This window comes from Elaeis guineensis, chromosome 3 (assembly GCF_000442705.2).
Source record: "Elaeis guineensis isolate ETL-2024a chromosome 3, EG11, whole genome shotgun sequence".
Taxonomy (NCBI): Eukaryota; Viridiplantae; Streptophyta; class Magnoliopsida; order Arecales; family Arecaceae; genus Elaeis; species Elaeis guineensis.
The window spans coordinates 82902857-82924320 of NC_025995.2; the positions used below are offsets into that span (position 1 = coordinate 82902857).

Genomic DNA, 21464 nt, shown 5'->3' on the forward strand with positions numbered 1-21464 from the left:
CCCAACGAAAAGAATAAGATTTAACTTTTGAAATAGGAAGCTCTGTTCATCTCAAAAGCACAAATAAGTTCAAAAGGTAAATAAATATTGCACTCCCTTAGATTGATCACTAATATTTATCCTCCATTATTTTGTTTAATTGGTATATTTCTTCCAGGTTTCCCTTAGATGGGGATATGAGCAAGGAGTGAGCATGATAGTAAAAAGCTTCAACAAGGAAAGGCTCAAGGAAAAAATATCAAAATCTTTTGATTGGGAACTAAGCGATGAAGAACGTCAAAAAATTAGTCAAATTCCACAAAGTAAGAAATTTCACATACTGTCTTTCCTCTCCCACGGAGGGTCTATCAGATCTCCCGACATCTCAGATTTTGAGTGATAAAACTCAGGTAAAGATTATGGATTTTAGACAAACATAGTTACATGCCAAGGATAAAAGGTTACATCTGCAACAGTCCTAGTCTGCTAGTCATTTTTCTCGCCCTCGTGTCTCATGCAACCCTAAGTAATATCTTTTTCTTGTCCTGTTTGTAGGTTGAGCATATGAATAAAAAAGTTCCTTTTTCGTAGTTATTGATCCAAGAATCCATGTGAGCAGAAGGAGGCAAGCTAGCAACAGCAAATTATAAATCCAAGGATTACCAATAGAAGTTGCCCATAGCCAAAAGCTCTTAGAATGTTTCACAAACTCGAGCACAAATGTAATGTATTAGTATGCTTGGAATGTTTCGAGAATAATGCTGTATAAGCATGCCCTTAATTTGTATTTTTACAAGTTCACTAGCATATAGTTCAATAATTTGCTCCGAGTGTCAGCATTAATCAGAAGCCTTGAAATGATAAAATTATATATTTGTTTATTGGAAAAGCAAGCAGCTTGATCATGAGGCTGTTTTTAGTCGTCACTCTATCGGTAGTTTCAATCTGTAGTTATCATAATACTCTTTTCACTCTCAGAGGGTTGAAGATTTGCATATATCTGAGAAAGTGCTCTTTTTTCGCTTGGCTTACGGAGTCATGGAGAGTTTGAATCGGATCTTCTGTTAATGGCTGTTTGGTGTCATCGTTCATGCCGAGCAATGCCTGTTTTTAATGGCTTTATCTGTAGGAACAACCTTATTGATCTGCCACACAATGGAAAGAATGTCAACTGATCAAAACGAGAGGGTTCTCCATCAGAGACAAAGTTATACAAGCATCTAATTTCTGATGCATGGGAGGATGTTCACTCGCAAGTTGTGTGTAGAGCTTTGACATCACCAACTTTTGATTATTGCTCGTTCTCTTAAATATGGGCCAAGTCTTCCAGTAATATTGTATCATCAAGTTCGAGAAGATTTCACCGAACCTGACAAGTTTTGGGACTTGATTCCTCCATGATGGAACTTGGTACAGGTTTGGGAAGTTTTCACTGAACATGACAAGACTTGATTCCTTCATGATGGAACTTGGTACAGGTTTTGGACAACACTGTTGCTAACCTAGTCGTGAAGTTGAGGACAATAATACTATTGCTAACCTAGTCTTGAAGTTGAGGTTTTTAAGGCATAAATTCAGGCAATGGAGCAAGGAACAAGTTGTAAATGTTGCGGAGAAAAAGAAGCGCGTGCTCGGAAGAATTCACTTGTTGGACTTGGAGGAAGAATCCTAAGACTTGGTACAACAAGAGCTCAAGAAAAGACTCATTAAAGTGATGTTAGAAAGATAGAGATTCTTTGGCACCAATGCCCTAGACTCTAGACCTATGTGGCTAAAAGGTGTAAGAACCTGTGACCTCCCCAAAAAAGCTAGTTGAAAGGTATTATCTAGGTTTCTTTTTTCTTTTGATGTAAATGAGTTAGTGAAGACCTAACTCAAATTATATTAACATAAATATAAATATGTTCAGACATAATAGTTCGGGTTACAGCAGAAGATACAGAATAATAGAGTGACTTACATTATGATAAATAAATTAAGTAGGAGTTAAACAGTATAGGAGAAGGTAATGGAGTTTGAGTGGAGACCATGTTGCGGATGGGGGGTGCCTTCCCATTAGAGACCTTCAGAATGTTCCCAGAGATTTGACGGAGTGACGGTGTTCAGCTTGCCCAAAAAATCCACTAGTGATTGCCTAATCGGTGAAATCTGTTCATCATCAGATTGCTGAGCAAGTTCTGACCAGGTCAAGAATAGTCTAGCCATCTGTTTAGCTACCGAATTTGGGAGAAAAGCATGAAAATTAAAACAACGCTTATTTCTTTCTTTTCATAAGCTCCAAAGTCCTGCTGCAATAAGCATGTCCAATCTCTTAAGAGTATTTCGCCTGAAGTGCTGTTGTCGCCATACATCCCATAGTTCTGATTGTGAGGGAGGGAGATCTTCCGGGTGATACTCTTTCAGAAGTGAGTTCCAAACTTTTCTTGCAAATGAGCATTGTAGAAGTAAATGATCCGCCGTCTCGGACGCAGCATCACATAAAGAACACGTGTCCGATCCGTTCCATCCTCGTTTGATGAGATTATTTTTGGTTTGAATTTTTCCTTGATAAGCTAAATACAAGAAGAACCTGACCCTCTCTGAAATTTTAATTCTCCATATCACTGTACGGTACTACGGCCCATCGAAGAAATACCTGTAGCAGAATCTGATTGGCAATTTTTCCGCTGTGAACCACCTGCCTGCTATTTCATCGGGATGTTGGGAAATATTTACCACTCACAGATCCCACAAGAAGGTCTGAATTTCTATAGATATACTCGTGCCTGCATTAACAGGCCAACACTTATGCTGCTTGAGTGCATCCAAGACTTCTGCAACAACCATTTCTTTGTTATGACAGAGTGTATAATCCAGGATAGTGCTCAATGAGTGAATGATGTTGAAGCCACACATCATACAAAAAAAGCGTGCGCAGACCATTTTTGACCTTGAATTTTACCAAGAATCGGAACAACATTGTAACCTGCTGAAGATCTTTCCAAAGGCAGGACAGCTTTTTTTGACATAATGATTTTATTAATACCTCTTGATTTTTATAATATCCTTTTTTTAATAAGGATGTTCCACGGTTTGGGAGCTTTAATAAATAATTCCCACCACCATTTACATTACAGGAGTTTATTAAGTAGTGTGATATCAGTGATCCCCATACCTCCATAATCTCTTGGACGACAGACCGATGTCCACTTGAGTAAACAGTTTCCCATCTTTAATCTTTCTTCACTGCTCCATAGAAAGGCCTGACGTAATTTGTCTATTTGTTTGTGTCATGCCCCCGACTCGAGATTTTGAATCGAGGGTCATGGCAACCGCCGCATACTCATAGAAAACTCTTCCCATAAGCATGCAAGGCATCTTATCATACTATCCTAAAACAACAGCGGAATAATTAGTCAACAATTTAAATCTAAAATATAACGACCTAAACTTTTTCTTTAATATCTCAATAAATTCAACAACGATTCAAAGGCTTTACATCAAATTCAATAAGCTTTTCAACCTAAAATAAAAGTATGAAGATTCTGCTTCTGATCACTCTTCCATTTATATCTTGTATCATCTTAATTCTTCAACATCTGTAAAAACAGTAAAATATGAGGTAATGAGCTAGACATCCCAGTAAGCAATGATCACTTTTCAACAGATTTCATCAGGCATTTAAGTAAATCATCATTTATAAAAAATCAGCATATAGAGTTCATCAATTCAAAATCAATTTCAATTATGCAACATAATTCATGCCAAATTCATTTCTTTTTCGAAAATTCAAGTTTCTTTCCAAATTTCAATTTCTTTTGTTCTTCAATTTCTTTTCGTCAACCATGAGCTATGACCACATTTTTCCTGTGGCAGGGTCATAATACCGCGTATCTGCTTGCGGTAGGCTGCGAATCATCTGGCAGCCATGTCCTTTGGAACCGCTGGTCTCGCTGGCGGTTTGTCGCTGGTCTTGCTGGCGACATAAACCCTCAGGACAATCAATTGCCAACGTACATGCCCCCATTGGCAGGGTCCTTTACATAGTCAGGTTGTCAATTCTTATTGTTTCTTATATCATAATTCTTCATAAATCATGTTTCATATTCTAATTTCGATAATAAAACATATAATCATGTACTATCGAAATCAATCAATATAATGCATCATGAAATCAATATGTTCAATCATGCTACATCATAACATTTCAAATAAGATATTTTCATAACAAAATACCATTCATCCAATTCATGCATCGTTTCACAAATCATGTCAGAAGAATACATTATAATTTGCCGATAAATCTAAAAAAAGTGAAACATTACTTACCTCGAACGCATTCCAATAAATCCACATAATTCTATAAATTTTCTTTCAAAAATTTTATTCGTAGATCATATCGCGATATCCCATGATCAAACATCCACAATCCTATACAGAATCAATTTCAATAATTAGAAAGAATACGAATACCATATTTCAACGGTTTAGATTGGGTCCGATCATCTAATTTCATCTAATCAAAATCTAATTAGGACCTAAACGATCCAAAGTTTGACTATCAGATCAAATCAGATTCGAAGTGATAAGACTGAGGTTTCTTCATCGATTTTATAAAATCAAGTAGAGAGAGAAAATCAGAGGAGAGAGAATTCATGAGGTACAATTCGAACTGATCAGGTGACACAATCCAACATTACGATTGGTCCAATATCTCAATTGGTGAAATCAACATGATCAAATCAAGTCATGGCTAGATTGGGATCATAGATGATCAAATCTAAAGATTCATGGTCTGATTAAGGTGGGTGCCAGTACGCTGTCTGACAATCATAGATCAGAGTTCTTCATTAAAATCATATCAGACTTATTAAAAAAAATTTCTTCATTCACTAACCTTTTTTTTTACAGAGAGAATCAATCAAGAGAGAGAATATTTTAAAGAGAGAAAATTCTAGAGAGAAAAAATTTTAGAGAGAGAAAACTCATCTTGAATTCTTCAGACAATATGATTCAATAAATTCTGATCGATCAGATCAAATCATGCTAAAATTATCATGTGGATAATTCAATAAGATCATGAGAAATAAAATCTAAAAATACCTGATCTGATCAAAGTGGATGTCGGTGTATCGTCCGACGATCACAGATCAAAAATTCATTACAAGAATCATTTAAATTCATCATTATTCTTCTCAAAATTAAAAATCTTAGGAGAGAAAAATAATCTAGAGAGAGGATTCTAGAGAGAGAAAGTAGAGAGAGAAAGTTCAATTTTAGAGAGAGAAAATACTAGTTCAGGCTGAAGAGAGAGAGGGAAGAGAGAGAAACTCTATTTCTCATATTTTATTATTTATATCATTATTTATTAATTAATTTAATGATTTTTCTTTTCTTTTCTTTTCTCTCTCTCTCTTTTTTTTTCTTTTTCTTCACGGAAGAGAGAGGAGAAAATCTTATTTATTATTATCATATTATTTTTCTTCTTTCTTTTTTTTTTCTTTTTTTCTTTTCTTTTTCTTCTTTTTCTTTTCTTTTTCTTTTCTTTTCCTTCTTCTTCTTTTCTTTTTCTTTTTCTTTTCCTTCTTCTTCTTCTTCTTTTTCTTTTCTTCTTCCCGTGGACTTGTTTTGGGCTGAAACAGGGGACCTTGAGGTCCCCTCGTTGGGTGGCCGGCCGGCGGCATAGCCGGCGTGGGGCGGTCGTCGGCAAGAGGAGAGACGATCCGCGGCAAGAGGAGGCCAAACCGGTGGTCGACGGTGACCACCGGCGATGGAAAAACGGCAAAAAAAGAAGATTCTTCCGCAACAAAATTTGGCGACTTCGGTCGCCGGCGAGCGTGCACATCGGCACGGGAAGGAAGGGGGAGGAGAGAGGAAGGGGAGGAAGCTTACCTCCGATGCCGGCGAGGCTTTTCCGGCAAGAAATTGGATGGCACAAGGACGGGTCTTCGTGAGAAAATTTTCGGCGATTGCCGCCGTTTTGCCCCGAGATTCTTTGGTAGGAAGAAGGGAGAAGGGTCTCCCCTTTAAATAGAACCAAAGGAGAGGAGTTTGACTCCTCTCCGGTGAGGTTTCCAACTCCGATTAGGAGCCGGTCGGGAGAAGAAGACTCCCTGCGGGAGTCTTCATCATTTTTTTTTTTGGTTTGTTTGGGCTGGCTGGGCTATCACATTCTTCTCCTCTAAAAGAAATTTCATCCTCAAAATTTTTCTTGCTTGAGTCTTCATAGTTTCTTACTTGAATCTCATCCACAAATATTCTAATTCTTGATATAAATTCATTCTTAAATCATTTCATAAGAAAAAGTTGGTACATCAAATATCTATCTGAAACGGAACCTTCATTTTCTTATGTATCAAGATCCACGTCTCAAAGATTTTTAATGTTTCAAGATTTCGAAATTATGATCTTATTTCCTGTAAAAATTAATATTCAATATCTCATGACTCAAATTAAAATCAAATCTATCTCTTATGAATAGAAAAAGGTCAATGTCTCTATTCTTGCATAAGAGCTTCATTCATCATCATTCATTCATTTATTTATTTATTTCAAAATATTAACCACCCTTAATTTTAACCCATCATAAGATAGAAAAATATACTTCTATGAATCATATGATGACATCTCAATCAATCAAAATTTTAAAATATTTTCTCTTATTCGTACTTTCAAAAGTTGAAGATTTCAATCTCATTCTCAAACTTTTGATATTTTATTTCTTGATGCAACTTCATCATTAAGTCATTTCATAAAGATCAATATCACCATTGTTGATTGAATCAATATCACTATTTCTAGTCATCGAAATTTTCTTACTCAAATCCTCAAACTCTTAAATATTCTAATTCTTGAAGTAAATTTTATCATTAAGTCATTCCATAATAAAAATCAGTAACTCAAAAATTGATCTAAATCAAAACTATATTTTTCTTATAATCAAAATCAATGTCTCTATTCTAAGTAAGTATATAAATTTTCTTTACTAAACATTAACAACTCTTAATTAATCGATTCATTATCAAATTATGAATAACTCCAATCTATCTTTTATAGAACAATCGTCAATATCAATAGATAACCTCAATCTTTTTCATTCAGTCTGAGAAATAATAATAATCAAAAGAGTTCTAACTTCAAATTTCATTATACCCTGGAGATAATTATTTGAGTATACTAATCTAAGATCAAAATCATCATTCGATAAATAATCTCAAATTCTTTCTAATAAATAGAGAATTATAAAATTTAATTCTAAGATAGAAAAAATTTATCTCTAAATATTCTAAATCTAAAATCAAAAATCAAAGGTCCACTCATCCTAGAATTAGGATGCTAATTATTTTTGTGGCATAGTAGATGGAAGCTCTACTTTTAAAAATCACATTAGGATATCTAAAATAATTCAAAATTTTAAAATATTATTCTTTCTAATATCAATAAATTTTTTGTATCAAACCATATTATTTATCATAATTTTTTGACTCAAAGAATCAATATTCTTGACTTACTCAAAGTAATCCAGATTACCATGCTTTCGCTGCGCACTCTGATCTAACAATCAAAATTTCTTAAGTTCACCAAAAAAAGTTTGATCAAATTATTTCTTTATCCAAAAATTTCAAATTTCAATTGAAATCAAAGATTAACTTTCGATTCTCATTCATACCTTTACTGGTGTACAATAATCTTGATTAATCCTTGAGTCCAATATCATATTTAAACCATCATATAGATTTACTATAATCAATATGAATCAAATCTCAATTCTCATATCAATTCAATTCGATAATTTTCAAACCAAAAATCTTTATAAGTCAAATCAACGAGAAAATTCTTCGATGCTCCATCAAATTTGGACATAATCTGAATATATATGAATTTCAAATCATTATTATTATTATTATTTTTTCTAAAATTTCTATCATCAGAATCTTCAATATCTATCAAATATCCTTTCATAACAATCATATAAGCTTCAAAAATCAAATCTCCATTTAATAGTAGATTCAATTAGGGACCTCGTTAACAAAAGCAAAAGAACTCTATATCAATTTCTAAATCCAAAATTTTTAAATTATAAATTCACATGGATCCCTTAATCTGAAATAAATATAAATCAGATCTTAATCTAAAAAACATCAACCTCAATAATAATATCAGAAAATCTCTTGATCAACTTAGATACGAAATCTTTAAATTGAAATTTCATACATATCAGGTAGTCTCCAAGAGATATAATAAGATCTATTTTCTAGATCTAAGGATGATGATTCAAAGATTTCAGTACGATGAATATCCTACAATCTCAAAATCAATTTCATCAATAAGAATTAGACTTCTTTGCAATATCTTCAAATATGCATTCATCCTAATATGCCACTTTATATATAATCCACATACCAAATTTAATTTCGATAAATATTCCAATCAAGCATCATAAAAAAGACTTTCTTAGCCCATTCTGGAATAACATTTTATTATCAAATCTTTATCTTGCCAATAATAGTCAATCTCTCAACTAGAAGTAATATCATAATATTATTCTCACATCGAATTTGAACTTACGATTCACTTGAATAACCAATGATCAAATTAATAACCATAATGCACAATACAATTTTATATCAATCCTTTTGTGATTACTTTCGATCAAGATCTAACTAATCATATCATGATCAATAGATCATCCATCATATTTCAAATTCTATATGTTATAATCTATTGTGATCCTTTCATACATAATCTCAATGTTTAATCAAAATTTATAAATATTTCTCCCACTACAATCATCAAAGATCTACACTATAATGTCCATGGTGTCTATCCACTTACACCCATTAAATCTGATTCTATGTTTCATAATTCATCCACTTATGCTCTGATACCATATTAATTGTCACGCCCCCGACCCGAGATTTTGAATCGAGGGTTATGGCAACCGCCGCATACTCATAGAAAACTCTTCCCATAAGCATGCAAGGCATCTTATCATACTATCCTAAAACAACAGCGGAATAATTAGTCAACAATTTAAATCTAAAATATAACGACCTAAACTTTTTCTTTAATATCTCAATAAATTCAACAACGATTCAAAGGCTTTGCATCAAATTCAATAAACCTTTCAACCTAAAATAAAAGTATGAAGATTCTGCTTCTGATCACTCTTCCATTTATATCTTGTATCATCTTAATTCTTCAACATCTGTAAAAATAGTAAAATATGAGGTAATGAGCTAAACAGCCCAGTAAGCAATGATCACTTTTCAACAGATTTCATCAGGCATTTAAGTAAATCATCATTTATAAAAAATCAGCATATAGAGTTCATCAATTCAAAATCAATTTCAATTATGCAACATAATTCATGCCAAATTCATTTCTTTTTTGAAAATTTAAGTTTCTTTTCAAATTTCAATTTCTTTTGTTCTTCAATTTTTTTTCGTCAACCATGAGCTATGACCATATTTTTTCTGTGGCAGGGTCATAATACCGCATATCTGCTTGCGGTAGGCTGCGAATCATCTGGCAGCCATGTCCTTTGGAACCGCTGGTCTCGCTGGCGGTTTGTCGCTGGTCTCTCTGGAGACATGTCGCTGGTCTTGCTGGCGACATAAACCCTCAGGACAATCAATTGCCAACGTACATGCCCCCATTGGCAGGGTCCTTTACATAATCAGGTTGTCAATTCTTATTGTTTCTTATATCATAATTCTTCATAAATCATGTTTCATATTCTAATTTCGATAATAAAATATATAATCATGTAGTATCAAAATCAATCAATATAATGCATCATGAAATCAATATGTTCAATCATGCTACATCATAACATTTCAAATAAGATATTTTCATAACAAAATACCATTCATCCAATTCATGCATCGTTTCACAAATCATGTCAGAAGAATACATTATAATTTGCCGATAAATCTAGAAAAAGTGAAACATTACTTACCTCGAACGCATTCCAATAAATCCACATAATTCTATAAATTTTCTTTCAAAAATTCTATTCGTAGATCATATCGCGATATCCCATGATCAAACATCCACAATCCTATACAGAATCAATTTCAATAATTAGAAAGAATACGAATACCATATTTCAACGGTTTAGATTGGGTCCGATCATCTAATTTCATCTAATCAAAATCTAATTAGGACCTAAACGATCCAAAGTTTGACTATCAGATCAAATCAGATTCGAAGTGATAGGACTGAGGTTTCTTCATCGATTTTATAAAATCAAGTAGAGAGAGAAAATCAGAGGAGAGAGAATTCATGAGGTATAATTTGAACTGATCAGGTGACACAATCCAACATTACGATTGGTCCAATATCTCAATTGGTGAAATCAACATGATCAAATCAAGTCATGGCTAGATCGGGATCATGGATGATCAAATCTAAAGATTCATGGTCTGATTAAGGTGGGTGCCAGTACGCTGTCTGACAATCATAGATCAGGGTTCTTCATTAAAATCAGATCAGACTTATTAAAAGAAATTTCTTCATTCACTAACCTTTTTTTTTAGAGAGAGAATCAATCAAGAGAGAGAATATTTTAGAGAGATAAAATTCTAGAGAGAGAAAATTTTAGAGAGAGAAAATTTATCTTGAATTCTTCAGACAATATGATTCAACAAATTCTGATCGATCAGATCAAATCATGCTAAAATTATCATGTGGATAATTCAATAAGATCATGAGAAATAAAATCTAAAAATACCTGATCTGATCAAAGTGGATGTCGGTGTATCGTCCAACGATCACAGATCAAAAATTCATTACGAGAATCATTTAAATTCATCATCATTCTTCTCAAAATTAAAAATCTTAGGAGAGAGAAATAATCTAGAGAGAGGAAAGTAGAGAGAGAAAGTTCAATTCTAGAGAGAGAAAATACTAGTTCAGGCTGAAGAGAGAGAGGGAAGAGAGAGAAACTCTTTTTCTCATATTTTATTATTTATATCATTATTTATTAATTAATTTAATAATTTTTCTTTTCTTTTCTTTTCTCTCTCTCTTTTTTTTTTCTTTTTCTTCACGAAAGAGAGAGGAGAAAATCTTATTTATTATTATTATATTATTATCATATTATTTTTCTTCTTTCTTTTTTTTTTTCTTTTCCTTTTTTTCTTTTCTTTTTCTTCTTTTTCTTTTCTTTTCCTTCTTCTTCTTTTCTTTTTCTTTTTCTTTTCCTTCTTCTTCTTCTTCTTTTTCTTTTCTTCTTCCCGTGGACTTGTTTTGGGCTGAAACAGGGGACCTTGAGGTCCCCTCGTTGGGTGGCCGGCCGGCGGCGTAGCCGGCGTGGGGCGGCCGTCGGTAAGAGGAGAGACGATCCGCGGCAAGAGGAGGCCAAACCGGTGGTCGACGGTGACCACCGGCGACGGAAAAACGGCAAAAAAAGAAGATTCTTCCGCAACAAAATCCGGCGACTTCGGTCGCCGGCGAGCGTGCACATCGGCACGGGAAGGAAGGGGGAGGAGAGAGGAAGGGGAGGAAGCTTACCTCCGACGCCGACGAGGCTTTTCCGGCGAGAAATTGGATGGCACAAGGACGGGTCTCCGTGAGGAAATTTCCGGCGATTGCCGCCGTTTTGCCCCGAGATTCTTTGGTAGGAAGAAGGGAGAAGGGTCTCCCCTTTAAATAGAACCAAAGGAGAGGAGTTTGACTCCTCTCCGGTGAGGTTTCCGACTCCGATTAGGAGCCGGTCGGGAGAAGAAGACTCCCTGCGGGAGTCTTCATCATTTTTTTTTTTTTTTTTTTTGGTTTGTTTGGGCTTGCTGGGCTATCACAGTTTGACAATCCCTGGTGGCAATAAAAAATTGGACATCCAAAACACCACTACTGGGCAAATTACAGAATTGATGAGTGTTATTCTACCCGCTAGAGATAAAAATTTACCCTTCCAGGTAGCGAGTTTTTTCCTGATTTTTCCAATTAGAGGTAGCCAATCTAGCATCTTCAGCCTCTTGTAGTGTAATGGCATTCCCAAATATTTCAGAGGAAATTGTGAGGTTGTGCTTCCAAGTGTGGCGGCAATGTGGTTTCTCCTGTTTTGTGACAATCCCAGTCCAAGTACAGTGGATTTAGCAAAGTTGATCTTTAATGCTGAAAGCAATTCACAGGAATATAATATAAACTTTATTGATTGAATATGTCTCTGTTGCGCACTACAGAAGATTAAAGTGTCATCCGCAAATTGCAAGCTCTGAAATTGACCGGTGATCCTTTGCTCACCAATGCCTTCGAGAACGTTGTTGTTTGCTGCTAACCTTAGGATTTGGTTTAATACATCTGCAACGAGGTTAAACAGTTGTGGCGATAAGGGGTCTCCTTGTCGAAGACCTCCATGGTGTCTAAAGGATTTCCCCACTTAACCATTAACGATAATAGAGGATTTGGCTGTGGTGATGAGTTCCTATATCCAACGCCGCCATCTATCACTGAATCCTCTTGCCCCGAGTAGGTCTAGTAAAACTGGCCAAGCTACGTTGTCAAATGCTTTTTCGAAGTCCAATTTATATATTATTCCTTGATCATTGGATCTGTGTACCTGTGATACCATTTCTGTTGCTGCTGCAAACATGTCTGCAATATTTTGGCCTTTTATGAATGCAGACTGGTTGGGCGAGATCAGACTATCCAGCTTGTTAGCTAGCCTATTTGAAAGAACTTTAGAGAGGATCTTAACAACGCCGTTTACAACACTGATTGGTTGATAATCTCTCACTGTGCACTCTGAATCTTTCTTTGGAATGAGGTTAATATATGAGTAATTTATTCTATCCAATGCGGTTTGATGATCATAGAAACTCTGGAAGAATTTAATCAAGTCTGTTTTGATGATTTCCCAATACCGTTGATAGAATAGAAAGGAGAAACCATCCGGTCTTGGTGCTTTGTCAGATGCTATTTGGAACACCGCTTCTTTGATTTCTTCTTCTCTAAATGGAGCATCCAATTCTGATAAGTCCAGTGGACCGTTGGGATATAATGATTTCCAATCAGCCAGTATACAGGGTTCTACCGGGTTACCCAACAAATTTAGGTAATAGTCGCGAAAGCTACTCTGTATTTTCTCCTGGTCCGCTAAAATGGTGTCTCCCTATCTTAATTCAGGTATAAGGTTCTTTCATTTTCTGTTACTGACCCAAATATGACAAAATTTCGTATTACGATCACCACAGTTGAACCATCGGATGTGAGATCTTTGCTTCCAAAGTATTTCCTCATGATGCAACAGCTGAAGTCTCGTTTTTTAATTTTCCCGACCGTGAAGTTTTGCTGCTTGTAGATTCCATGTTTCTTCTTCCGTATCTAGATGGTCAATTCTGTCTAATATTTCATTTTTCTTCACAAGAATGTTACCCACTCTGGTTCGATTCCATACTCTGAGTTTCGCCCTGCTTGACCGGAGTTTTCTGACAATGGTCGCAGTTATATCTTCGTAATTCGGTTCCAATTCCCACCAGGAGCATATCATGCTATCAAACCCTGCAAAAGTGGTCCAAAAGTTCTCAAATCTGAAAGGTTTAATTGAAGGAATGTTACCTTGTATATTTGCAACTGATTTCAAGAGCATAGGAGTATGATCGGAGGTATATCTGGGCAGCGATAATAGTATGGACAAGGAAAATTTGTTGAGCCATTCAATTGAGACGAAGCACCGATATAATTTTGCTAGAGAGGGCTCCTCCCTGAAGTTGGACCACATAAAGTGCCTATTTGGGGGCTTTAGTTCCATTAGCACCTGAGAATTGATGAAGCTGTTGAAGATTCTGCTGGTACGCTTTGAGTAAGTTGATCCTTTTCGCTCAGATGAGCACCTAACTGCATTGAAATCCCCTATCAAAACCCAAGGTACTATATTGTTTTCTCTCAGTTTGCAACGTTCTGCAAATAATTCTTGGCATTCACTGTGACTGTGAGAGGTCCATAAATGTTGGATAGAATAAACTTGAAGGGACAGGAGTTACATCTCAGAGTGATGGAAAGAGAATGACTGCCCTTTTGAATAAGACTTCCCTCAAAGTCATTTGGGTTCCAGCTAGTTAATAAACCTCCTGCTGCTCCTGAAGCATCTAATGAAATCCAAGCTTCTAATTTAGGGCCACAAATCAATCTCTGCAGTCTATTGTTCATTTGATTTTGTTTAGTTTCCTGTATGCAAATTACTGAGCAGTTCGTCTGCTTGATGATTTCTCTGATCGCTCGCTTTTTCTTTGGTCGACCAGTTCCTCGCGTGTTCCAACTAAGTATCATCTATATAAGTCAATAAACAGACCAGTTGAAATCCCAAGAGTACATTCTGTTGTTTTAAGTCTAAAGAGAACATGCATAACTGAAGTAGAACTTGACTTTACTTTAGACCACAGTTAAGTTCTACAGTCCTCGTAGAGGAAGCACCCTGTGCGATATAGCACGTACGGGATATGGGCATATGCAGAGTACAAAATATGGATTTGGTGCATCAAAAGATGACAGCGCATACAAAAAGTTAACAAGCTGCAGATGATAAGGTTGTTGCTGATTTTCATTTGGCTGCTGGATCAGAAACCCGATCAGTAGCCTTTCCACAACGTCGGATCTCCATCGCTTGTAATTGTTCGATAGGATTCATGTGATCCCAAGGTTCAAAAATCATCCCGCATTTCTTCCCCAGTTCGGAAATTTGAGCTGCTGTGAGAGAATTCAGGAACAGGATATCTGCCTCCCTTAACGAGTCTTCAATTAGCCCCAGTGATTTGATTTTTTTTTATCGTAATCGGCCACTCCGCTTGGCTGGCGTAGTGGCATCCCTCTTCGCATGGGAAAGCTTGTGGGGTGGATCCTTGTTGGGAGGTTGCTAATATTGTTGGACCTCTGCTTCTTGGGTCGCCGATGGAAGTCTGGCAAAAACCTGCTTGATTGGCACTGGTTGTTGAGATTGAGCCGTACCTTGCTTCTTGGTCTTAGTGGTTAAAAAGTTGAGTTGACTGTCACTTTCTGAGCTTAGATCTCAAGGCTCTAGGAACTTTAGGTCCTCAAGAATACCTGTAGGAGACTTCACCAAATATTCCATCTTTGTCCTTGAAGACAGACAAAAGCAGCAGGGTGGAGTTTGAATTTGAATCGAAACCTATCCACCCTACCTGTTGACAGCTGAGTCCTAATGTGATGATGGTAGCTGGTTGGCTCCATGGATCTGGTCTAAGGATGAATGCGTGGTATAGAGAAAGCAGCCAATGGCTAGTCCATACCGAATCCGTGAACGTTGTGTTTTGATGGCTGACTAGCTGCTGGTTAGGTTTCTAGAGCAAGTTCCGGACTTGCCTCCGTCCTAGGCCGAGGGGCCTGTCTTCTGGAGGAAGAGCTGGATGGCTGTTCAGCAGGTTGCTTCTTATGTTGGATAGATGTCTGTCCAGTCTCAAGACCTTTTCGATCGCATGCTGGTCCACGGAATAGTCCGTGGACCATGAGAAACACGTGGGAAATGCCCACGGGTCCACACGGTTGACTGTGCATCGCCCGATCCATGGTGGACCGGGCAACGGGCTCCCAAGGGTGCACGTGGGCCTGGGCCGCACCCACACCCATGCGTCTAGGCCTGGGCTGCGCCCCGTGCGCTCGGGCCTGGGCTAGCCCGCGCTCTCGCGTGCCTAGGCCTGGGTCGGCCCGTGCACTCACGCGCCTGGGCCTGGGCCGCGCGCTGCACGCCCGGGCCTGGGTCGTGCCCTGCCATGCCCAGCCCGCGTGCTGCCGTGCCTGCGCCACACCCAGCTGTGCCACCACCGGCTGCCAGTGGTCCTCCACCGCTCCGGATTTCATGCTGACTTCTCTCACGCATATCTTTTCCATTCGAACTCTATTTGTGGTGATCTTGATCTCATTGGACTCCATTTTTCATCACAGATCTCGTTGTGGGCTCAATATGGACTGAATCTCGAAGCGTCAAATCCTAACAATCTCCATCTCAACTCAACATTCGATCTCCTCCTAACTCTGAGAACTTCTGGATCTCCTCACCTCCATACCCTGGGGCAATCGCCTACTGATCATAGATGGGCAAACATGGGAGTCAAGCCAGGCCGCTCGATCTCATCTTCATCATATGCTGTGCTCCTTCTGACCTAAGACCTACTCGATGTATCATTCTGCGGTAATAGGAATCTCACCTTGCGATATCGCCTTTCATCCTCCCGTGTATCCTGTCTCGTGCCCGATCCATCTCCATCTGGAGGTCCACCTCACTCTGGGCTCTTCCTGGCTCCTGAAGCTCCACCTCACACTGGGCTCCCTGCTAGGTAATAATGTCCTCTCCTCCTCTTCTTTCTCTCTAGAATAATCATATCATCGCATAGCACCTTTAGGATTCCTCCATTAGCTACCATCCTATAGCCTCTCGAATTCAGTCTACTCAGTGAGATAAGATTCCATCTGAAATCGAATATGTATTGAACCTCCCCCAATCTTCTCACTGTACTATCATATATCCTCTAGTTGGCCATCTCGATGCCTCTGATCACACAGCATGATCCATCCGGCAGATAAACAGTACCCTTACTGTTCTTCAGAAAGTCAAACTGCTCCTCTCTACAACATACATGATATGTACATGCAGAATCTAAAATCTATTACTGGAAAGAAATATATACCTCGTCAGATATCTCCAAAACATCTCTCTCTGAATCGCTACTGGTCGTTGCTACAGCAGCCATCGTCCGATCTTTGAGTTGAGAGCAATCTTTGGCTAGATACCCGAACTCGTCACACTGGTAATACCAAATTTTGCTCAAGTCCCTCCTGGACTTGGACCGTCCTCATCACAATCTCCTGTCGCTCCATCTACCGCCTCCTGCTCCTCTAGAAACCACCAAAGCTGAGCTACCGCCACCTGAGCTCGAAGTCGGGTTCTTCCTCCTGAGAACCTCATTTTGGAGTATCGCCGCGATGACCTCATCCATCTTGATAGTGCTCTTCTCTACTAGAAGAGCAGTCACCAAGGACTCATACGAAAGGAGAAGCGATGCTAGCAAAACCAGTGCCCTAATCTTTTTCTTAACATACTCGCCAACGCTGAGGAGGTCGGGAGGATGTTTTGAAAGTGGTTGAGATGCTCCTGCACGCTCTGTCCCTCAGTCATCCACAGCTGGTAGAACTGCCTCCAGAGGAAAAGAGTGTTGGTGAGAGATTTTACCATATACAACTCCTCAAGCTTCGACCACAGCACCGTCGAAAAGGTGTCGCTAAGCACATGAATCACCACCTCATCTGCTAGGTACATGCGAATAGTACTCATCGCCTGCATCTGTAGCCATCTCCAATTCTGCATCTCCATAGTGGTCGACTTCTCCTCGTATAAGAGAGCATCAATCAAACCTTGTTGGATGAGCACATCCTTTACCCTTGCCTGCCATAAGGAGAAATTACTCTTTCTATCAAATTGTTGATCTCCATCTTGATTGATCATGTCTTCTCCATCTTCAGTCTTGCTCACCACCGCTGCAATCTGCATCTTTGTACCGCCTCGCTCTGATACCACTTGTTGGATAGATGTCTGGCCAGGATACCACCTCCCAGGACTTTTTCGATACCGTACGATGCTACAGGAAGAAAGAAGAAATAAAATAGAAAACAATCAAATACATGGATCAACCCAAAAAGGACTCACCTCCATGGGGCATGCAAACTTCACTATGAGAAAAAGAAATATTACAAGAGGAGATCTCGCCTTCAACCCTCATACATCTAATTTTTCTCTCACAAGAAGTTCTCTCTCACAAAAGCTCTCTCTCTATGAAGACCTCCCTGAATCCCTGAAGCAACCGCTATCCACTGCCCAGGATCCTCTCTGCTCCTTCTCTTCTTAGCGCCGCATGTCTCTCTCTCTCTTCACAGGTTCTCTTCTCTGGGTTTTCCGCACGAATCCTTCTGCGCCACAACCACTTCCTCTGTTCTAGCATCAGGCCTTTTAAAGGCTTAGAAACCAATTAGAACATGATTAGAACTCCTAATCAGGCCCAAACCAAATTTCTGAACCGTCAAATCAACACCAGAATCAACCAACGCCCTCCGATCGTGTGCTGGTCCATGAAATAGTCCGTGGACCGTGAGAAATACATGGAAAATGCCCATGCGGTCCACGTGATCGACTGTACACCGCCCGATCCATGGTGGACAGGGCAACGGGCTCCCAAGGGCGTGCGCGTGCCTGGGCCGCACCCGTGCGCTTGGGCCTGGGCCACACCCCACACGCCCGGGCCTGGGCTGGCCCACGCGCTCGCACGCCTGGGCCTGGGCCGGCCCACGTGCTTGTGCGCCGAGGCCGGGCCGCACGCGCGCTGGGTTGTGCCCGGGCCTGGGCCGTGCCCTGCCGTGCCTAGCCCGCGTGCTGCCGTGCCTGGGCCGCGTGCGGTCGCACCACCGCCGCACCGCCGGCAAGTGCGTGGACCAGGCCGCATGCGCGCTGGGTCGCTCCCTGTGCGCCCAGGCCTGGGCCGTGCCCTGTCGTGCCTAGCCCACGTGCTGCCGCGCCTGGGCCGCGCGCGGTCGCACCACCTCCGCACCGCCGGCGGTCCTCCGTCGCTTCAGATTTCGTGCCGACTTCTCTCGCGCATATGTTCTCCGTCCGAACTTCGTTTGGGGTGATCTTGATCTCATTGGACTTCATTTTTCGTCACGGACCTCACTGTAGGCTCAATATAGACTGAATCTCGAGGCATCAAATCCTAAGATCTTGTGTGTCCCCGATGGGGACTTATCACCTGGCCCAAACCAAAAGACCCAATCTTCATCATCATTTTCAGTGGTTCCCCTGAGGAGGTTGAACCAGGTGGAACCTGTTCTGAGACAAAATTAATTTTAATCTGAACATTGTATGTGAAAGGTCCCTACTGTGACATTAACAGATTCTGGAACGTCCTCAATATCATCACAAAGGAAATCTAGATCAAAATTTGTGAGGTCTTCCCATTTAAGACATGCTTTGCTTGCTCTGTGAGGAAGCCCGAAGCTTGAAATAATTGCTGCAACCGCCCTAGCGTTCCAACATGCTAATGGAAGGTTTATGAGGCTTGCGCTAATCTTGAGTTTGTGTTGATGTGGAACACCTCCTCTGAATTGGTCCCAATGATTAACCTGTAGAGAAAACCTATTACCTCTAATCCTACCTCCTGTCATTAACTGATGCACGACCTCTCTGGATGGGCAGGCTACAAAGAAGGTGTTAGGACCAGCCAATTTTCTGGTAGTCCATGTTCCAACTGTGTTTGCTTTCCGGGCGATGGCTTCCTGAACGTCATCTTCTTTGATTTGCGTACCGAAGGCCTCTACATGAGCTGCACTTGATAGGCAAAGCTCAGTTTCCTCCATGTCTGAGGAAACAGCCACAAACGCCTTACGTATTTTCGGATCGCGTGATGAAGATGGTTGTGGAGGGATGCATGGGGTTTGCCTTGCTCCCGGCCTGGAGAAGTACCTAGCCTGTATGTTGTTTGTTGAGATAACCTCATGTCCTGATGAGTTTGAGGAAGTGTTTGACTTACACGAATGAGCCTTGTGACCATATTTCCCACACCGAAAACATTTAATAGGGTTTCTGCAGCGACCCTTGAAGTGGTCTCTGTCACCGCACCTGAAGCAGGATCCTGTAGGGAAGGTCGTATCGCCGCCGTTTCCAGTTGTCCAGCAGCGCAAGGGGCGCTTGGTCGACGCTGAATTTGGTACCGTATCAGTGGAGCCACGCCTCAGTGCATCCGCGTAAGATGAGAACTTGGAGGTGGGGGGTTGACTTTGAAACGAGCCGTCAGCCTTTCGATTATCACTAGATCCACTCTTGGGGGATGTAGTCTTCTGTATCTATAGGAGGGATGATGGGTGGCCGAATGACAGCAGCAGAAGGATTGCCGGAAGGTGCGGAGATGGGGCCACGCTGTCGATGAGCCGCTGTTTGATATCCTTCGAGTGATGCCGGGTGTGGAAGCTTGGGGCTCGAGAGGGCGCAAAAAGCGGAAGGACGATGGGTTTCTCAAACTTGTAAGTCGGCAGAGGTGACAAATCTGGAGGCGCATAGTTTCTTGATGGGTGTCTAGTGGTACGGAACATGACTTCTCCGAGAGGAACTGCATTCGCTCTTGTTGTAGGGGCTCTGCTATCCCAGGGAGACGCCGATCATATGGTTTTCTTATCACTCTATATCGTTGAGTACTGTAGTTGTCACGTCTCCGATCTGAGATTGTGAATCGAAGATTATGACAATCACCGCATACTCATAGAAAACTTTTCCCATAAGCATGCAAGACATCTTATCATACTATTCTAAAACAACAGTGGAATAATTAGTCAATAATTTAAATCCAAAATATAACGACCTAAATTTTTTCTTTAGTATCTCAATAAATTCAACAATGATTCATAGTCCTTACATCAATTTCAATAAGACTTTCAACCGAAAATAAAAGTATAGAGATTCTACTTCTGATCACTCTTCCATTCATATCTTGTATCATCTTAATTCCTCAACATCTGTAAAAACAATAAAATATGAGGTAATGAGCTAGACAGCCCAGTAAGCAATGATCACTTCTCAACAGATTTCATCAGACATTTAAGTAAATAATCATTTATAGAAAATAAGCATATAGAGTTCATTAATTCGAAATCAATTTTCAATTATGCAATATAATTCATGCCAAATTCATTTCTTTTTCAAAAATTCAAGTTTCTTTCGAGATTTCAATTTCTTTCGTTCTTCAATTCTTTTCGTCAACCATGAGCTATGACCATACTTTTCCTGTGGCAGGGTCATAACACCACATATCTTCTTGCAGTGAGCTGCGAATCATCTGACAGCAAAGTCCTTCAGAACCACTGGTCTCTCTGGCGGTTTGTCGCTGGTCTCTCTGGCGACATAAACCCTCAGGACAAATCAATTGCCAACATATATGCCCCCATTGGCAGGATCCTTTACATAGTCAGGTTGTCAATTCATATTGTTCTTATATCAGAATTCTTCATAAATTATATTTCATATTCTAATTTTGATAATAAAATATATAATCATATAGTATCGAAATCAATCAATATAATGCATCATAAAATCAATATATTCAATCATGCTTCATCATAATATTTCAAATAAGATATTTTCATAACAAAATATCATTCATCCAATTCACACATCGTTTCACAAATCATGTCAGAAAAATATATTATAATTTATCGATAAATCTAGAAAAAGTGAAGCATTACTTACCTCGAACGCATTCCAATAATTCATATAATTTTATAAATTTTCTTCTAAAAATTCTATTCGTAGATCATATTGCGATATCCCATAATCAAACATCCACAATCCTATACAGAATCAATTTCAATAATTAGAAAGAATACGAATACCATATTTCAACGGTTTAAATTGGGGTCCAATCATTTAATTTCATCTAAATCAAAATCTAATTAGGACCTAAATGATCCAAAGTTTGACTATCGGATCAAATCGGATAAGAAGTGATAGG

General features: G+C 39.2%; 1 long non-coding RNA gene across 1 annotated transcript; it reads left to right on the forward strand.

The window, feature by feature from the left end:
• Nucleotides 1-253: 253 nt before the first annotated feature.
• On the forward strand, nt 254-898 carry LOC140856090 (uncharacterized). The gene is made up of 2 exons (XR_012139480.1): nt 254-389; nt 535-898. It is a non-coding gene; the product is annotated as an uncharacterized lncRNA (long non-coding RNA).
• Nucleotides 899-21464: the final 20566 nt, after the last annotated feature.